The sequence below is a fragment of the Anopheles cruzii genome, chromosome 2, assembly GCF_943734635.1.
Source record: "Anopheles cruzii chromosome 2, idAnoCruzAS_RS32_06, whole genome shotgun sequence".
In the NCBI taxonomy this organism is placed as follows: Eukaryota; Metazoa; Arthropoda; class Insecta; order Diptera; family Culicidae; genus Anopheles; species Anopheles cruzii.
The window spans coordinates 28,415,447-28,436,326 of NC_069144.1; the positions used below are offsets into that span (position 1 = coordinate 28,415,447).

At 47.4% G+C, this 20,880-nt stretch overlaps 1 protein-coding gene across 1 annotated transcript in view; it reads right to left on the reverse strand.

The window, feature by feature from the left end:
- LOC128268712 (SH3 and multiple ankyrin repeat domains protein 3) overlaps window positions 1–20,880 on the reverse strand; it is a 64,256-nt gene that overhangs the window by 21,124 nt on the left and 22,252 nt on the right. The gene's annotated exons all lie outside the window — the stretch shown is intronic.

Here is a 20,880-nt window from a genome sequence, read left to right on the forward strand (position 1 = left end):
GAAACGAAAAGTTTGTCACTAATTTCGTTCGTCCGTAATCAAAAATTGCCATTTTAATGATTTATTTGCCGTTCCTTGCGTACATAAGGGAACCAGCAGAAATATTGTGTAATCTGCCATGTGCTGGCCAGGCTGGTCTTTTTGAATGATGTTTCACCTTATCTAGAACCTAGAAGAACATTTTTAATTTGTCAAAATACGAACATTGTTTCAAGCCGCCAGTTGTAGGACAACCGATGCATTTAGTTCTTACTCATTTAAAACACCAGACATTCCACTAACGATCCAGACAAAGCATCATGCTCTCTCGCCAAAAGCGTAACATTTTCTGCACTATTTGGCTAATAAAATGCACACCGCAAACCGAGAGTGCTGCTGTTGCAGAATTCATAACCAGGTGACGACGCCCGTTTTCCACGTTTCTGGTGCGGTAGCATCGCGAGTTTCGCAGGCCGGGACGTGATGACGACGACCCGGCACACAACGAGTGTCGCGAGCACTTTGAAAGGGAAGAAATCTGTAGGAACTCTGTTCTGTGTGCTGCATATTCGACAAATATTGATTAAAAAACTGCAGCAGGGTAGACTAGAGAGCGCTGCCAACATATGCCGCTCACGTCCGCCGTTGTGCAGTGGATCCGTGTGTTTTAATGCACTACTCCGCCCGCGGCGAGGCGTCATCGACATTTTTAGCAACTTCCATAACAGAGCAACTCAGGCGACAATGGTTTATGTGCACTGCATCATTATGGGGCCGGGTCTTTGGAAAACAAAAGAAGTAACCTAAAAAGCTACCTTAGCTTGCTGTCGGATTTTTTTTTACGCGACGGTTGCCTATCAGAGCCTGTGTGTCCACAAAACCAGCCAAGAACGAAACATGCGTTCCGTAGTCAAACAATGTCGTGAATTGTGGTATTGTTTTTGATGGAAGAGTTTTATGCCGTGTAGTCTAAAAAAAAATGAGCGTGACTAAACCCTACGGTCGACTGAAGTAACAGAAACGTGAATGGGGAATCGGTGGATGGGTAAAAAAAAATGAAATGGATAAGAAAATAAATATGCGCCACGGCACCGGAAGCATAGTACTGTTTCGTAACATCGATGTTCGGTTGCTGTCCCAAAAACCGAGAAACCTTTTTCGGCGACGGGTGAAGGTCTCGCGCGCATCTTCGCTATCAACTTAACAGAAATGGATACAAATCCACGCTCCATTGATGGTGAAACGGTGAACAGGAAAGTGATTAAAACACACGCATCCTTCAGGTTTGGCTTAGACTTGGACGGATTTTTGTTTATCAAAGTGTCACTAGTTTTGAGTACCCAGTTGATGAAAATATTCCTATTTAAAAAATGAACAGTTCATTATCAGAAAAGTCTACTTTCAAATGCCTTTTCCGCGTTTAATTGTCCAAACTGTAAGGTGTAATGAGATCAAGCCTGAAAGCTCTCCGTCAATCAGTTTTTTTCAAAAGCTCAAAATTTGTAGTGTTACCGAAAGCAAACTTAACGGAATTTTTCAAAACTTTGTTTCCAGAATTTTGGCAACTCAGTTTCGATCAAAATACAATTATTTGAATGTATTAAAAAAATTTAAAAGCTGGTCAATGGGCGTGCCCCAGAAACGGGCGCTCTGAACAATGCTGAAAATGAGTGAAATGAAGCTACTTTTAAAAAGCCTAATTTTGACAGAATTGTTGATCATTTAAAAACAACTAGAAACGTCGAACGAGGTCCAACATTTGTGATCTCACGTGAAAATTTTTTCTACTCCATAAATTAAAATAAACCTTGGATTACCAAACAAGAGCTAAAGTCGATATCGTCCACAGTTGATATACATAAAGTCTTTACATAATGTATGAATTTTTATGAAATGAATCAAAGTAATTGGTTTGAAAACATCTCAATTAACAGTTGTAAGAGAAAATAGAAATTTTATAAAAGATACGATTGAAAACCAGAATGCAGAGAATGTTTCATTCTTAGTTTCAGATATAGGGACACTAACATAGAAACTAAAACTAACAAATTTCGCAATGGGATCTTTGACATCTGAAAAAGCCGACCCAGAACAACTTCCTTAATAGTGTGCATCGCGTAATTGTCTAAAACTAAAAGAACGAATGAAATCACAAAAATACACAAAAGACTAATAAGAAATTTTAGGCCAAGGTAGTAACCCCGTTGTGCAACAAAAGACAGAAGCACAGACGAGATGAACCACTTTGAAAATGTTTGTACCTTGAAACGAGTAAATTCAACAACGGATTCAATAGAGGACGCAAAACACAATAACATTCCAATAACCAATCGATGATTGAGATGTCAAAACCGAGATCGAGAATCGAGAAGGGCCAAACCTTTTTATTATTGGATTGGCCCGCAACTGGGCGAGGATTCAAACGCAACATATTTATTTAGCGCAACCTACTTGCCACCTACTGACCGTTGTGTTCGAGCATTCTTTGCGCACCCATAGTGCACCCTTTTATTTTAGCATCGGTCCCTCTGTTTGTAGATTCCGGTGGCAGTGGATTCCAACGTTTCGCTGCCTCCTCCAGCGGTCGCCGCGAGTTCTCTGTTTTGTCCGCAATAAACGTTATACAGATCAATGCAACCGATGTGTTTCCGCCATTCGTGTGCCACCGTCTCTTTCCGTCCACAATCGATGTGTTCCGATGCTGCCACCGTCCGCCGATGCGTGGCCCAAATGAACCCGCCGCGCGCAATAAACGCCAACGTTCGCTGGTTTCGATTTAATTTGAAAATGAGATTTTTGCTTCCCGAGCCACCCGAGGAGCCCCCGAGGAGGTTGCCGGTCACAGAGGACAGCCTGCCTGCTACGTGGCCAGCTCTTCCCCGCTAGTGGGGGGACCCAGCGACGAGCCTATCGATCTCTGGAATGTGCGGCAACCTACCACCAGCGAACCCGCAGCTTGAATAGCTGGCTTCATCCTGGCCCTGGCCTCGCCCAGGCCTTTTTCATGCGACACTGCGACACGCATCATCGGTTCTCGTTTGTCGGCCGAATGTTCCTGTACCCCTCCCCCCGCCCGCTTTGTCCATTTCTGTCGGTTCCACATTGCAGCCACTGAATGGCCAGCAGTGGACATTCGACCAACACAGCGAGGATGGTGTCTGAGGGGCTGATGGGTGATTGTTACAAAATCTTCTGGAACTGTCGCTGGACTTTTGTCCACTGGACACGGTTCCCGCATTTTTATACGCACCAACGAACACGCTCCACACCGGAACTAGCGGAAATTGCTGAGAGTATGAAAACCAAACCCAAGCATTTGACCGACAAACATTGTTACGCCAAACTTTACAACAAGAAACTAACGCGAAATTTAAAATATATTAATCAAGAAACAAACAGCAAAACAACGATAAACAACCGAACAAGTAAATTACATTGCGTTCGCTCGATCCTAATTATGCTTCACTGGGCCAGCGACTCGCGGGACGAAAAATGCATGAGCACTGTGGTCCATTGGCACCGACGCTGTACTTATCGGGTGCGATCGTTACGATGGCCACTTTGCTGGCCCCTTTTTCTTCTGGCTGAGGATGCGCTTCGTGAAAGAGGCCGATCCATAACATATACGATCGCCGAAGAAGCGCGCTGGTGTGACTCTACACGAATTGGCGTGGATTGGAGAGAGCCGTTGCATGCGTATGCAAATTTGTATCACTTCCAGTTAGTTCAGGTTCCAGTGAGATCAGTTTACGTGTGTGTCTGTCGATCGATTGCCCAAAAAAGCTAACGAAACCCATTCGTGTGAAACGGCGCCGCTTGAGCAACATTGTTGCGCCGGATTGAAACGAGATGGTGCCGCCAACGGACGTACGTGGTGTGACCATTTTGGGAAAAGGATGTTGTTTTTGCCACCCTTTCGTTGCCTGTTTCGCTACCTGTCTCTGGCTCCGCTCCCTGGGGGATTATTTGCCAACAGAGAGCGCGGCCATCTTCGCGGACCATCCACCTAATGATGGTACATTCTTTGCCCGCGCGACAATCTCTGCTCATTCGGGCGAGTATTGATGAATTAAGTGACTCCAGCCGATACTCTTTTCTGCGAGACTCTTACTCGTTGAAAGGTGGAACACCTCCATACTAGTTTAGATTAGGTGAAAGATCCAGTTATTTCCGTGTAAATTAAAGGAGACCCTGGGAACTGTCCTTCTAATATCGACAGGGTTCAAAACTTAAGGCTTGTAGCGTTCATCTTTTGCATTTTACGGAGCCGCAGATCCATTGTTCGAAGGCACAAACAAAATTAGTTATTTAGTTCCCTTCTTAAGTGTTCAGAACCATTTCAAAAAGTTCCACTTTTTACGCTCCTTAGACAGTAGTCCTTAGGAGTTGTGCATTTTCTGACTTTCTGCAGCCTTTCTACCGCGTTAAGCTACTTTGACTGCGGATTGCGGACATTCCACCATTACCAGCGCGAAACCAGCTACTGCCATTGGCATCTTTTCTGCTCTTTTTTGGCACTTGCTGTCTGCGCCATGCCCGAGAGGCTATGTCACTCCGCGTATTACCATTTCCTCCCGAGGGTCACCATCGCGCGATCACGGCAGTCAAAAAACATCACCCAAACATCTCGCGGCACGGCGAAAGGTGAAAACATTTTGAAACTTTAATGTTGGCCCGTTCCTCCTCTGAAGGCCAAACGCGGCGACGTCGGTGAAGTGGGCCTCTCCTGCTTGAACCGAGACAAGGCTACACGCGGGTCTTATACTCTCTCGGCACAAGCAAACCGCAAGACAAGGGGAGTGAACATACTGTGGTCGGCTAATGTGGAATGCAAAAAATTAGGTATTGAACCGTATAATATGCGCCATGCTTGAAACATTCAAAAGAGCAAAAAAGAGTGGTAAATAAATCCCATGAACCGTCATTAGAATGATTTGATCCTACGATGTTATCCAATGTCCATCTAATGTCTAATGCTGCTTATAATACGAGGACGGAATAATCTTAGGTGTTGCATTCCAATTTATTTCAATCAATTTCAAGTATTTCAATCGATACGTGTTGACGGTTGGTAAGGTTCTTTGTGCACGCGTAGAAAGAAAACGATATCACCCTTAGCATACTAAACTTTAACGGTACTGGTTCGCTCTGGTCTTGGCCCGGGCCAAGGAGAACACTGCGGAGATAGCGCAGGGTCGAAGAATACTTTGTGATTGCTGACAGCCGGCGCCTCTCGAAGAAAGTTCACTTGGCAAGAGTTTCTTTTTCCTAAGGAATGTGTTTGAGTTCTTGGGGCGCTTAAGAACAAAGGTACTTTCCCCACAAAGCAATACACAAAAGGTACGAACAATGGATAGAAATCGAAGTGAAACATCGTTATCAAATATTGAACGGTGTAGGCGGTTCGCCTAACGCTGCGGATTCCACTGAAACGGTGCCATTTTTCTGACAAGTTTAACGGGGAGATAACAAAACGAAACAAGATGATGTTGGATCATCGACATAAGAAGAATCGCTAGTATCAATACCGCCAGTAGCGTAGAGCACAGCATACAGGGAAGAGCCCAGATTTTCCGACAAATTTAATCCTTGCTCCTTCGCTCTGGTCTAGTCTAGTGAATGTTCCATAGATTTGATCAATACAACCCTCCACGGTACTCTGCATGTAACCAACCACCACAACTTTACATAATTTCGAACCCAACTCTAATCGGCGCAAAAGGTATTCCCAGCAAAAGCGACTGAATTGAAGAGAACTGTGGACACCTTCGAAGGCAGTGGCCATTGTGTTGGGTGTGTCGTCCAAGGTGCGTTCGTACGTCTACTTTACGTTGATCACCGTTGGTCCTTTGCCTCGTCTTTCGCCCTGTCGACGCACTGGATTAAACGACAGGAACAGGATTGAGACCGCATCCAGGTGGCGGCGATGGACAACATCGGCGGATTTAACTCTCATTGAACGTGGCTCAACGTGCAATACAAAAGAAAGAACTGCTCACAAAATTCCCGCTAAATATCGCGCTCCAAAAGTTGCTTTTAAACAGCAACGTCAAGAGCGGGCAGAGGAATATGGACAAAAGCGTCACACCTTCGCGGACCAAGCCTCGGGTAGGTGCGTAGGCTGTCAGGTTCTGTTGAAGCTGTCAGACCACCGGTGAAATACGACTTTCGGTTCCTACACGACAATGCGCCGTTGCTCTACCAGAGTCCGGAGTCCGGACCTGTGGAGGTGTATAAGTTATGTGAAATTTTCGCTTTCATGCTCAATTTCGTTCGTCGTGTTACAGCACGGTTCGGAATGTGGTGTTCTTTTTTCGATTCACTACGCCGCGTACCGAAGCGGCAAAAGTTGGTCCCTAGTTGAATGCAAATTATTTAATGTTTTTGAAACTTGAATCCTCAATTTAATATACTGTAAAAGCATGTTCGATCTCTGAGGATGCCCAAAACTTATCGGGCGTTGACTTAAAGTTTGGTGAATCTAATGATCCCTCCCTCATGCGTGTTGGGCAATAGAGAAGCGGCCTTCGTACAGGGAATAAAAGCACACGCCTTCTCGAGAGCATGATGAATTGATCGAATGTCTCAGTTTTAGTTCCTACGGTGCCGATGTTGATGAAGTTGATTTATGACCAGGCCAATTAGTTGGTTTCGATAAAAATTTCATCGTTCGTCTCCTATATTAAGCAAACTTACCCAGCTGGCTCTAGAGACAATGGGGAGGCGCTAGCTCAAAATCTAATGATCAATATTTCCGGTGATACGTTGGGAAACGTTTTAAAATATTCAACACCCTCGGGCGAAGGCTCCGATATGGTAGGCAAGAATTGCTGTACTTTTCTCAGCAAAATACAAATCGATATTCCCGTGGCACGGTTTCGCGTACTTTGTTATAAGGTTTTCAAAGATACTTGGAAATTAAGAACGTTTCTTTTCTATTTTGGAATCATCGTACGAATTGAGACAGAATACTAAAACTACCAACTTTATCCGCAGGGTGTCCCAACGAACTCTCCTTTCAGGGTTATGCCGAGTTGCCTACAGATTACCAAAGCATTTCAATGCTTCAATGCTTTTGATGTTGGTTGCACACGAACACAACATTATCATTGTTTAGAACGGTAATAAAACGAAATACAGCATTTTAACGAGGAAACTCTGTGGGCTCAGATTTACGATTTACTACTGAGACACCAATGCAAGCTTGACCGGACTTGTTCCGGTTGGATTACCAGAAGACAAATGGTTGTAGATAATTTAAGGAACAACAATGTTTGTTTTTTACCATTTCTTAAATGTTGTACAAGATTAGCAACGGTCATGGCGGAAGAAAGGATTGTTTGTTCCCCACTTCAACACCAGCATATCTCGTTGCTGTTGTTAGGGCCGGTTTATTCATCGTCTTGAGATTTGTCTTCCGCAACGAAACTGGTCTTTTAGTAACACTGTTGTACCTGTATCAGGAAGTAAAAAATCCTATCGCCGAGCCCCGACTTGGACGTGGCCGACATCCTTTCACCGAGAATAGACGCGCCGCCGCTGTGCTTTATTGCCAACTATTAGTAGCCAACTGTTTCGTGCGAAAAGACATACGAAACTCGGGGCGATTAAGATTGATCACGTGGCCCCGACCCGAAGAATACCAGAAGAACCAGCGGCAACTGTTTTGCCCGAAGGCATGGGCCACATTAGGGTGTAAAAAAGTGAGAAAGGTGCTGGAGCCCTTTGCCTTCCTTCGCTAAAAACCCACGGTCAATCGCGGTTGCGCGGGCAAATTATTCTTTCGCTTTCTCTGCACACCGACAGCCGACGGATTGTGACGGAGCTCGGTGACGGAAGCTGCTGCAAACAACCGCAGCGCTTCTTCGCACCACATCAGCTTGTGCACATCTTTCTTGCGAATAATAATTAAAAATGCATCAATCCAGTTACCACACACAGTGGCAGCACCGTCGTCGTTCACGAGCTGGGCACCCGAATTCACGTAGGGCTATCACCATTAAACACGCAATCAAGCGCACCAGAGATGTAATGCTGCCGCCGGTACCTTTCACATGATGATACGCGCCCCGCCCGGTCATCATCCATATTCATCCGTGAGGGCCGCCGTTGGTGGTACAGAGTGCGATTCGCATTCTATTTTATCACCTTCACCCGCCGAGACGCCAGTGCCAGAAGGTAACTTCTTGCAAAATGACCTCTCAAAGGGGGGGGCTGGCCCCGTGAGTTCACACAGCACAGTACCCTTCGAACGTGCTGCTGCACGTACTTCGGGCTTACATTGCATAACAAATTATGCTTCGGATTTGGCAAGGCAGAAAAATGCACAACTTATGCCGGTGTGATGGTTGTGCATTGAAGGATTATGTGGTCTCCCTTTTTGGGAGGGGAGCCAAGGGATTTTCGCATTAATTTGAATACTTCATACGTTCTCTCCGCTTTCGCATAATGCGCGGCGGCAGCCGATATGTGGCCGATGAACGTATTCTGCGTGTGACCTTCTTCAAGCCGATGTCCCGACCTAGTGACACATACCGACCGAGAGTGAGCTCAATTCTCATCGCCTCAAAAAGTCCGGAGTCCAGCGGAATATCTGGGACAACTTTGCTGCGGCCTGGCAATTAGCGACCACCTGACCGTTACTAACCCTCAAAACGCCGCCATCGGGCTCCATACGGTACCGGATTGAACAACACCCCAGATAGATTGGCTTCGCTGGTGAGCGAGCTGCGTGAAAAGCTTCACCTCGCGCGGAACTTACTGACACGTTTACGACGCGCGCAGACCGCAAGTGTGCCGCAGGAGAATTCGTCTTCGTCCAGAGTGAGGGTCTTCTCTAGGCAACCCGTGTTTAGCTAAGCTACGAAACGAATCAGCATGGTAGACGTCTTGGACAAAAATCCAAGTCTACGTCCCTAAGAGAGGTACCGAAGTACACACTTCTGACACTAGGCGGCTCAGCGCACAACACGCTGCTGAACCGGTGATGATAGATCACAGTGTAGGTTCCCAGCGGGCCGCGCTGTGGCCGCGGATGATGTTTTGGCAGCTACCCAGGCCCCCGGGGGTATAGTGTTCCACCTGGGCACTAATCGTAATTGACGATTGTGGTAATTCGTCAGCTTCAACGCTACGTAATTACCAAACAAGACGTGCCACTAACTTCTTGCCGCTCAGCAACTCAGCGAAGATGCGGTGTTCGACGGACCTTATATTAGCCTGCGGCGGCCCAAGAGCGGCTCTGCGAGTCGCGCAAAGTAGGATGGACGATATCGGAGCATCGCCAAGCAGCGGTTTGGGGTTGGTCGGTGGGGCCGCTGGGCCTTTAAGTCGCACCTCACGACACCGCGGATGATGAAATTAATTGTCGGGATAACGCAAATTAAGATCCCACGATGCGCACGAGAGCAGCAGCCCGTGAGCCCGTGTCGACGCAGAATTCGGCCTCTGCGATTTGTGGATGAAAGTGGACGATTTTTAAGAAGGCCAGTATTCACCTTCGTGTCATCGCGGTGGGATCGATTCTTGTGGTCACTTGGTACGCTCTCTAGAGTGGTATTCGACCCTGACAGCCGATCGCGTACGATCGCGGTCATAAGTTAGGTGTGAACAATTGAGTTGAAGAGGCACTCGCGGAGAGGTTCTTTCAGCAAGGCTCGACCATGCAAATAACAAAAACCAAACTATGAAATTCATAAGAAACGTAGGTTTAGCACACTTCCGAGGCCGAGTCGATCCTGTCTCAAGAAGAATGCGTGACCAGGAGGACCTGGTTTGGTTTTCTAGTGCCATCGAGAGTCTTGTGTGACGAACGACTGTGTCTCGGAACGGGTAATAAGAGTAAGGAGCTATTGATCCATTGCTCCTGGGTTAGCTCAACAACCAGCATAGTTTCAGGGTCACAGCATTACGGGATTTCCGGCAATTGTTCTTTTTTTATTACCCATGCAGCGCAGGTTTTTTGTGCGGCAGCGGCCCGAGGAATCACCGCGAATCAACCGATGCCTGATCGACGACCACTCACATCGGTGTAGGGCTAGGGTCTCTCTAGTTGGACTGGAACCTATCTTGAGCTAAAAGATACACATTCCAATACGTTCACCGGCTACGGGAGGCTGCAGCAAAAAGATCAACTGGACCATATCTGCCTGGGCCACCGTTTGCCACCCGATGCCCACCCGAAGATCGCTCCAAACTCCACAGCATTTTAACCAGCTACGCAGCAGCTTGTCGTCGGATCGATTGTATTGTAAATAAATGGGTCGTGTCTCAGGTTTCATAGGCTTCCGTCTGACTGAAGATGCGCGCGTGAAAATTGGTAACCTTCAGCAGCCGTCGCCGTTGATGGTCATCCAAAGCAACAGCCGCCGCATCATTAGCATACAATCGTGAAAAGAGCACAGCACACAGCACACAACAGTGGACAACGAATCTTAATCTCAGCCGGCACAATAAACGCACATCTGGTTTACTTTAACAACCGCCCTGCGACAGAAATGTCGACGACTCGTTCTCCACCTCTTCCTTGATCTCTGGAGGTTTCGTTTGACATTTTCCATACGAATCGACGGAAGACCATTCTTCTGCCGCGGGACACGGGCTGCACGGACGGCAAGCCGACATCCGGATGGCGATTGGATGGCGTTGTTCAAGTGAGTAAAGGTTAGCGGAAGAGGTTTAAAAATATTGCTTCTCACGATGCAGAATGTCCGCCAAATTAACCGAAACGCCCTCCCTCGCGAGGGGCTTAATTATGGATCATGACCTGGTGCGTAAGTCAAACGGCTAATTTAATATAGAGATATCAAGTTCTCGAAATTTAGTTAAGTTCTCGACGAACCACACCATTATATGGTGGAATGTTTGCACTTCTTGCGGTTACGATACCTACATTTCTCGTCTGTCTGTGAATTACGCCGACAAAAAAACCAAACATACATTAACGAGAGCTTCAAAACGCATTAACGGAACCCCCATCGAACGGGTACATCAATGAAGGCAAATTGCCGAAGATCGGGAAAAATGTGTGTCAGGAAATCTAATTTCCTGCGACGTGCTTCACGGAGGTGTTATTCGCACGCGTCAGCCGTCGTCTTCCACCCATTGATGGGCCCGACATCTAACGGTACCCGTTGTCTAGGTCTATTGAACCCCACCATGCCATGCCACCATCTACAAAGTCTGACCACACACGTGTGAGTAATGATTTGTACCATTAAAAAAATGCTTCTTTGCGTCAAACACTAGCCCCGGTGCTCCCTTCAATGCGAGCCAAATTACCGTGAAATAATCGACCACACAATAACTAAACCGCCCAGCCAGCCGTTCTTACTACCAGCGCCCAACAAAAAAAATGAAGAACATAAACATGGAGCATGGAGGAAAAAGAAAGCGTCTAGCTGGTGTCTCTTCGTCTGTGGCACACTCTCTGTGCTAAAGTTAGGCAACGATGCTGGGAAAAAGGTGTTTGGATCTCGCATTGCATAACTCGATCCCGCGGTGGCGGCATCCCGCTGCGCCCGCGTGATGCTCCACGCTCCAATCTTTGGTCCGTTTGCCGGAGAAAAGATGATGAAACTAACCAATACACGCCTTCCACCAAAAACGGGGTACGCGGGGTTCGGTTCCACCGTTGGTACACAGTTGACAACCACACTTTTGCTGCCCTTTTGATGACAAATGCTGCGAATGAGTTTCGGTCGAAATTACAGCACGTCATTAGAGCCCTTTGTAGCAGTGTTACCCAACCTCGGCCAATCCAAAGACTAGTTACAAAAATCCGTTCGTTCTTCTAGGAATTCTAATTGTAAATTTAACCTCCCTATTATGGATCTCGAACGGAAACTCTACCGTTCGAGTGAACACAACAAGAGAGAATGCCGAATACAACAAGAGAGAGGGCAGAAAGAGAAAGCTATAGCAAAATGAACTCAAAATGAACGGAATGAACGTTCGAGGACTCGAATCGAGTTCTATGATAGGGCGGTAAACCCTTTTCTAATAGAAAAAAATGGAAACATAAACTTTATCTAGATAGTAGTAACGGACTGGGTTGTTTAATAAGTTTTGCGCTTCAATAGCAGAGGCTCAGGAAAAATCGGAAAAATAGTCGAATGACTGTAAGAGATTTAGTACAAGGCCTAGGCATCTCATCGAATCAAATGTAACTTTCTCGGCAACATTTAGGGCTTTTTCCAAAGGATAAAATAGATTTTGTGCGTCGACTCATCACTATGGATGAGACTCGGGACTATCATCATGATCCTGAATCAAAACAAGAGGCTAAGGAGTGGTATGAACCTGGTTCTTCGGTCCCGATACGAGTTCGGGTCCAGAAATCGACCAACAAGGTGTTAGCATTAGATTTTTGATATGCGAAAAGAATTTTGTTTGTGGATTACTTGCAAACTGGTAAAACAATAAATTTCGATTATTGTTGTAACATGTTAGGCCAGCTAAAGGAAAAAGTTCGTATAAAACGTCCAGGTTTTCAGAAGTAAAGAATCCTTTTTTATTGGGACAATGCAACGTGTCACAAGAGCATTTTGACAATGGCAAAATCCATGAATTAAAGTTCAAATTCTTTCAGACTCTTGGCTCCTAGCGACATCCATCTGTCGCTCCTAACCTAAACCTGGAACGTCCAGACCTAAAACAATGCATGCGTGGAAAGCGTTATCCATCATATGATGAGGTCATATCTGCTGTGGAAACGTATTTTGCAGCCCTTCCAGCTTCACGCTTCAAGGATGGAATTCATAAATTGGAATCTCGAATTGATGTTCAGGGAGACTATTGATGTGTCTATTTCAAATCTTAAAATTGTATTTTTCTTATCGTAGCGCAAAACTTAATGAACAACGCCTGGAACCTGGAACGCCTGGAGATAATAAGCTGTCAGAATATTCGTGTTTCCCTTTTAGAAGCTTTTCGCGTTGCGTCGCCACTTGTCTCATTATTCATACACATCTTTATGGTTTTGGTTCCAGCCCATGGACCGGCCTGCACGGTCGATTAAGCTGAGAGGATGGCCGTGCGCAACAGCAACGATTGATGGCCAGCGTTCCGATGGTAATTACTTTACTTTTCCCAGATCGTACAATGCAACAATTGCCGGATTGGAGTGGAATGGTCGGACGACTCCGTCTCTCCGCCTCACCGAAAATGACACCATAGAAGTTGGCAGTTTGCAACCATTTAGGCAAATAATATAATGCCCCCGGGGGGTGCGACTGGCCCCGAAGAAGGTGCGTGTGTGCCATCAATTAAACCATTTGGTGGTGAAACAACCGTCGCAGACTAACAATTTTCGGATCTCGCGATCTACCTTAGTGCGGGAGCCACTAAAGTCTAGAAGCGGTTAGACACAACCATCGGCTGCACTGGCTGCAGTAAACGCCCGGTGTGGGAACAAAAATGGATTGTTTATTGATCGTGCAATCTCGGTCGAATATCATGTTGCGGATTTAGTATACATTTTGTGCCGCAGTAATAGGCAAAACATCGTGTCGCGTTTGGCGTTTTTTCCCATCAGCCCCCGGACGGACATTTAGCCATCTAGCGGACGGTGAGGGAGGCAAAAAAAAATGGTGTCTGTACAAACTCAGCTCGGCTACGTCCAGCTGTGGTCCCACCTCAGGTCGTACGGAGGCGCTTGGCTGGCGGGGAAGGGGTTTCTTATTTTTGGCGGATGTTCATCCATTACAAAAACAAACATACTTCGCGAGGTGCGGAACACCGCGGACCTAAACGAATTCTCGCTGAATGCTTCTCATAACACACAGAGGCACCTCGCCGCCGTCCCGGCATCGGGGTGCCGTCCATCGATGAAGGATGAATAAATAATTTAAGAATTTGAGCTATTGCGTCGCCGTCACACGATGCAGATGCCTTGGCTCCTTGGCTACGGCTTCGCTGGGAGCAGTCTGGCTTGGCTATAAATATTCAGCCTCTGACCGCCGACTAAATCATCCCATCGTTCATCGAAAATTGGATGAACGTGGATTAAAAAAGGTGACAACAAAACTCGGCTTCGTGTTTGGGCGGCCCAAAACTAATCACTAGGCGTGAAAAACAAACACGGCCTGCGGACGGTGCGGAAAGTTGTGCAACCGCGTCAATCAGCGCCCAGTAACACTATGAAAACACCAGTCAGGAGACAGGCAAAACAGAAAACCTATGAAGGAGATCATAAATCTGTTGCTCTTATAGAGCGCTTGTTGGGACACAGTTCCAACGGGTTCTAGAGCATGTTTCCGGCTCGGAAGTAGAGCTCGGAACGCCCCAAGTTTTGCAGACCATATTCACCGACCGACACCACCGGGTCGTTGACTTTTCGACCGCCACGAGCATGTCACAGGTGACAGGGGGAGCTAGTTTCTGTCCACCGATTCTTGGACTGATGGCGGGTCCCAGAACACTAAACTCCCTCGGTCGAAGTTTCCTGCCGCGGCGTGACGATGGCCTAAAACATGGAAAAATAGACTGCAAAAAACCATCGGACAACAGTCGACCTGGAGGCGGTCTGCGTTGTCGATTGGTGACAAAAGTCAAGCGCGGCATGAATGAACTTATTTATGGTTGTTCAATTTTGCTACCAGCGCACTGCGCTGCTGACTTCAACGGCCTAGGCCCGCGGGTGGAGAAGGTATTAATCTCGAGTTCGCCAAGAGTTCTGTTCTGAGAGGCTGGTCCAGCAGCTGGTCTGGTCGTGCAATTTTTCCGGTTTGAGGTGCGTGTGGGCGCGCCGTCGCTGGCGTTGGACGAATGGAAGATTAGTGACGAACACCGTTGCACACCTCCACGCCTAGTGTACGGGGCGCAGGTGGATTCGGATACAGAAAGGTGGCCCACAGTGGCGGCCCGTGAGTCGCGCTGTGAGGCTGCGAGATTCTCAGGCTTCCTCGGCGGCTGTCTCGAGCCAAATGACGCAAACCGTAATCCGATCAAATTCAAGCCACGGACAACAGCCTCCCCCTAGGGTAGGTTTGTTTGACCGAAAATATTCAAACAGTCACTCTCTGCTCTGTCTCAGAACGTACGCACGCCCCACAGTACACCCAAGAATTGTGCGGACACAATCCGAGTGACGCGCGGACAGTGAAAACCAGTCACTTTGTCGCCAGTCCAGTCCAGTCCAGCGGCGAATAAGATGGGATATGACTAAAGAACAGGTTTGTCCCGCCGGCCGGTCCTGGAGATGCTTTTTGGACCGCGAAACCGGAACACCCCGTGCTGGACAGTTACTGGCGTAGAAACGTTGGCCGTTGTTGCTTCGAAACGAGGCGATCCCTTTTATGGCGATCCCGCCAGAACACTGGCGCGATTGTCGGTGCTGGTCGCCGCATACATCGTGACGATATGTCATAATGAATCATCCAGCCAGCGGAGATTTGTGGCTTTGATTAATCAATAATAAGCTGTGTTCGATAAAACCGAACAAAGCCAGTTCGCACGCAGAAGCACGCTTCCCTAGCAGCAGCAGCAGCAGTCCTCAAAATGGATCGCATAAGCTAGTCAAACTGTCGCCAGAACGCGCTGGTGACGCAAATGTCTCCTCCGTGCGAAAGCATGACTGACAGCACGGCTAGGAACCATTTTGGGGTTGAGCCCAGAACCACTCGCAGGGTTGGCGTGGCTGCGAACTCTACGGTCAACGTGGCATAGGTAGCGATTAATTAACATTGAGTTGACATAACGGTGCGGATTATGGCTAGTCCTTTGTAATCCATTTCGTAGTTTCAAAATTACAGGACTGGAACTTTACAGTTTTTGACTATATCTGTCAATCCAAGCGTCAAATCTGTTAGTTGAATGTTTGCTATTTCAGAAAATGAATCGCTTAACAAGAGAACAACATGCTAGAATTATTATAACTTACTACGAAAACGGGGATTCGAAAACGCTAATTTTCCCAGCAAAATTTTCTTCAGCAACGAGACACATTTTTCACTTGACGGCTATGTAAACAAGCAAAATTGCCGCATCTGGGATACTGAAAACCTTCAATATAGGCAACAAAATACAGAAAAGGTGACTGTAAGGTGCGCATTATGGACTGGCGACGTCATAGGACCCTATCCCTGGACCCTGGTAATGTCAATTGGTCACCAAGATCATGCGCTTTGACACCGTTGAACTTTTTCTTGTGTCTTGTGACACCGTTCGATCTTATGCTACGCAAAAGATCGTGTTCATGGTGACAAGCCTGCAACTTTGGAGCATTTGAAAATTAACATTCGTCAAGTCATAGGTACCACCCGAAATGTGCGAAAAAATCATTGAAAATTATCTAATCAGAATCGGCTGTTGCCATAGATTCCGAGGCGGCCATCTGAACGAGTTAGTGTAGTTCACGAAATATCGTTACCAACTTTATGGAATAAACAATTTCATTTGAAACTTAATGTTTCATGTGTTTTTCACGTTCTTTTTTTAAAATAAAAATTAAATAATCCTGTATTTGCTATTTATGGTGAAGCGTCTGGTGGAAGCGCACTTTTGCACTTCAAAAAGGAAACGCATATTTAAAAAGGCAAATAACTAGCAACAGGCACCCGAATCCATTTCTGTTTCTTAATAATGATGAGTGTGACCTGCTAAAGACATGATATGTGCATTGCCAAAATAGACGAGACTCGGAGCTTTCGGGGTACCCTAATGTTCCACTCCAAAAACAACCTTCTGTTGGACTGGTTTGGGGCCAGTACCGTTCCGGAGATGGCACATCGTCTACGAAAGGTAAACAATTTCTTCAAACGCAACTCTCACCTGGGGAGCAGAACATAAAAAATGCATGCTTTCCGATGTTGATGCAGTGACTGTCACATTATGTCACGGCGCTATTTGGTTGGCATGCGGCCATCGATTGCAACAATCAAGGCTCGGACTATCAGAGCTGCGATAGGCTACCAGCACAGTACCAGACATAGACAGAGCGAGAGAGAGAAGCTGTTTTAGGAAAGCCAATCGTAAATCAAGGGACACCGAAAAAGGCAGCTTCACAGTTTTATAACACCCTTGGTGTGGCGCGGGGCAGGCCGGCTGGCAGAGACAGAGGTTCGTACACGCTAAACACGCGGCCGGTCGACTCCGAGATATCGTTCAACTGTCTCAGCTGACGGCCCACGACCGTTTGGGCGACTTCTTGGCGAGCACCTGCGAGCCTGAATTACGGTTGCAGCAATGTTTAAATTGAAAAACATTAGGCCACATTAGCCCCCCCTGTGCAGGGAATTGAATGGAACCATTGTTCCACGCGGCAGCAGGAAACAATATCAGCAACTCGAGAAGGAAAACGAAAACGGGAAAAAAGTCATGGGAAATCCCACGGTTGGCCTTCTCAAACCTGGCTGGCTGCTGCTCGTTTTCGGCCGTTCGGTAGCCCCGGTGATCCGCAAGATATGCACGGCGAAGATGGAGGAGATGCTGATTAGCCAATGCAGCGCCACGATGCCTGATTTCTGCGCGCAACACAAGTACCGGCGAACGCGTGAACGAATAAAGTGGCCTCAAATGAACGTGTTTAAGCCGCCATGCGGTCGATGCAAATGCTAAATCCTCGATTTTCTCGCCCACAAAACTTTCGCCCATTCTTCGCAACATTCGCAGCACAAGTTGCGTTTAACGTAGCTATTCTATTCTGACTATTCTATTCTACACAGTGACTATTCTAGTTCGCCCAAAGCTCACACGAGAACATATAAAAAATCGAACAGTTAATCGATAATCCACATTGCATCCATCATCCGCGGCTAGGTGTGAGGTGATGTCGTGTGTGCTCTGCCATCGATCAACTTATGGCAAGATGCCCAATACCGTCGACGGTTCCGCTCTGAGCGCATGTTTTGGGTGTCAATCATCCACTGCTGCTGCTCCTTCTGCGATGACCCCCAGCGAGGACGGTAATTGGATCCAAAATGGAAATTGAAGTACAAGGAACCGCCTTTCGGGTGACCCACGGCAGAAACTGTCCCCCGGGTGCACGGATGTCGGAAACTGAACCCAGCAGCTGTCGACCGGCTGACGGCTGTAGTATATTTGGGAGACTAATGCACTCGCTCCTCGTTGCCGCCACGAGAGGATGCTCATATTTCAAGGGTTCAAAGATTAAGAGGCAATGTGTCGATCATGAGAACATTGAGCCGGAGCATGACCTAGGCAGAATTGATGCTCCAAGTCCATGCCGATGTTTGCATACACCACAAATTTACTACCTGCTTAAAGCCCGGGGTTCTTGTTACGCAAAACAGCACCATGGTTCGTGAGACGCAACAAGAAAATGCGCGCCATTTAATAACATTTCACATTCAATGTGACGTGTGGTGGGAAAATGACGTCCATCCATCCTATATCCAGCGCCTGGTGCACTTAAATCAGACCGTACACACGTGTGTGTGTCTCAAATTACTGCGCACGATGGGATAATCTACGCAACCGCCTTTTGCGTAGTTGCCCCGTGCGCCTAGTAATTAGGCACCTTACAGAATAATTATCTACGATTTTCAAACGCCGACTAAAAACCGGTTCGATAGGAACTTGATTCTGCATCGTGATCGTGTGTGAAGGGTCCCCCCCCGATCGATGGATGGAGGTGCCATATGCGTCTGTTCGGAATTGGATTACAAGTGCCGTTGCCGTGTCACGACCTCTCCGCCCGACGAACCTGAACGATGATGGTGCGCGCTATTGTGCCGAAAAAGGACCACATCAAACGACTTCTAATTGACTCCACACAATGTCCTGCCTGCCTGATCTGGCGGAATTGTTTTCTCCACAAATATGGTGCACGAAAAGAGTCACCCGCCGCCGACTGAAGGTCATGTCCGTGGAGAGCTTTGGCGTACACATTACCATCTATGTCCCGCCCCACCGGCATGGATAACAGACTTGGGCTGCCGCCTAAGGCCGGGATCGGTGAGTGTGTTCCTTCATTTTCGACCATTTTCAACAGACGTGGGACTGCGCGAATGTGACTCACCTGGAAAGAGAGAAGAACGAAAATTTACGTTTAATTTGGATTGACATTTAACGGTTTGAATTATTCATGAACCGGGACCGGGACTACTGACTGCGGGCCTGACAGACAAGCGAGTCAAGAAGCTTTCATCCGCCGAGACTCGGGAAGTGAAAGAAGCGATCTGCAATCTGAGTTCGGTACGACTTTTTGCATTTAACATTATCGATTTTTCTCCATAAATAATTTCCTTGCAACAAGGACCTGCAACCTGATAAAAATAACGCCAGGAAAATTATTAAACCAACTCTGACCACACAGATTGGAGAGTGCTTGGCGTACTTATTTAAGTTCTCCTAGCGTGACCTATTTTCGTTGCACGGCGAAACGGAGAAAATCATTACCGCGGCACATGGCGCATACGCGCAACTGGCGCTCGTTTAGCGCTAGAGCGCGCGAATGATCCGGAAAAAGTGAAAAGCTCCCCTCTCCTCTCCTCTATGTGCTGCTCCTTTTTGGTGATATTAATACATTCACCGGCCCCCCCGGGGCGACATTCGCTTTGCTTCGGTTTTCCAATTTCGGCCTGGGCAAAAGTGTCGGCCGCAAGGAAAAGTCCGCATTACTTATGCATGCAATGGCCTCCGGGATGGCGCGTATGTGTTTGACCTGCTGGAACCGACTTGTTTTGTGCCGATCTACTAGTAGCAGACGAATGGCAAAGGGACAGTGCCAAGGCACGGGACTCGCGAGTAAAGAATTGCATATCGCTTTCGATTGCGATGGCGGTTTGTTTATTCATGACCGCTGCGTTACCAGCCCAAGGAATGCCAAGGCTGCCAAGGCCTACGGAAGCGCACTACGGAAGCTGCTCGATCCCTGAGCATATGCATCCTTTGCCAGTGCCGATACCAAAGCCAGGATAGATTGATTCACCAGTTCAACGCTGACTCCGGATATCGCGGTCATAAAGAACGAAGATCGTCCAGAGGAACAGTGGAAACTAAATTATCTTCAATTAGAGAGTCGGGTACGGTCGCCGTTCGTCACTCCACTCAAATATCGCCGGATATTTTCCGATGCCCGCGCGTGTCGTGTCTTTTTGAGGGCAGGAACACCACGAGCCAAATAGACCATAAACGGAATGTTCGGAGTACACCCTCTACCCGTTTTACAATTATTGGCACCGCATGGCGTGGGGAAAGTGTCCAGATCCCACCAGCAGGCGCTCCTTGGTAGTAAATCGTTACTGAAACTACCTGCACTACCCGTGGCGAGATGGGCGTTAGCCGAGCTGAGAGTGATCTATTGGATACCGTGATCGCTGCCTCCTTCGCCGAATTTTTAAAGCCATTACTAGAGTTTACTACTCGCGCTATTAAAGGTGCAACGCTGTGCCAGATAATTACGCCCAGCTGGACTCGAAATAAGCTAATCACGAAGTGGTGCGACTTAACCCGCCCCTGTACCCGGTTAATTGCAAGGCGTTGGACCCACCGAGACTCGTCTGGTCGCGCACTTTTGCTCGCATCTGGGCAGCGGGCTGCTATCTGAGCGCCAAGCGTCGTTTGATCTACGGCGGTGCAAAAAAAACCACCGTACCGGAAACCGGTAACCAGCCCCCGCGGGAGTTCACCTCACGATCATCTCCTCCACTCGGTCCTCGTCGTGATGGCAGTTAAAATGGTAACAATAGGCTAGGACCATTGTTTTAAAACATCCAGATCATGATACTAAGGTCGCTCCTCTGCCTCTGCCAGGCAGGGCGCGGACTATTCGCGATTGCACCGTGAAGTTTGGTTCAATGTTTCGAAAGCACTTAGCATGGGAGAATTAGCAAAGCGTGATTTTACACGATCATTGCCAAATTGCACGATCATTCAAGGTACGCCCGGCGTCGTCGCGTGTCGTTGGTACTTCCGCTCAGCATTCCCCGTCAGCGTTAC